This window comes from Nannospalax galili, unplaced genomic scaffold, assembly GCF_000622305.1.
Source record: "Nannospalax galili isolate Female #2095 unplaced genomic scaffold, S.galili_v1.0 scaffold332, whole genome shotgun sequence".
In the NCBI taxonomy this organism is placed as follows: Eukaryota; Metazoa; Chordata; class Mammalia; order Rodentia; family Spalacidae; genus Nannospalax; species Nannospalax galili.
Window position 1 is genome coordinate 2,441,452 of NW_008333794.1, and position 696 is coordinate 2,442,147.

The window sequence follows — 696 nt, forward strand, 5'->3', positions numbered from 1 at the left end:
AAACATGCTCAGTCTCATTTTCTCCAGTGCTTTGCTACATTGGGATTGCCCCAAAGAATTAAAACTGATAATGTACCGTGTTTTGAGAGTAAAAATTTACAGGATTTCTTCTCACTTTGGGGAATTCAACACAATACAGGAATTCCCTACAATCCCCAAGGTCAAGCCATTATAGAATGCAACCATCAAAACCTAAAAATTCAATTACAAAAACAAAAAGGGTGAATAAGCCCCCACCAACAGTTGTTGTGTGTGGCCTTATTCACTATTAATGTTCTTAATTTTCAAAAAAAAAAAATCAGTTGGAATCCCAGTTTCATAAGCATTAGGGATGACAGGAGCAGAGATCTGAGGTACAGGTAAGATGGAAGGACCCCATCACTGGGCAACGGAAAGGACCAGATCCATTGCTAACCATTGGTCGAGGCTTTGGGTGTGTCTACCCTACAGGAGAGTCAAACCCCATATGGGTGACTGCGAAAAACCTTAAGTGGGTAGGCCAGGATCCGACTGACTAGCATGACGGTCCATGGACAATAGTTCATGAGACAAAATTCCTCTCTTTATTTGTATCCATCTGAGGTAAAGGACTCAGTTCCTTGGCTTCATTGCCAGTCAACTTCTACAACTGGCTGATTGGCTAAAAGGAACATGGTCTCAGAAGTATTTCAACTTGTCCTACGCCATGACTTGCTT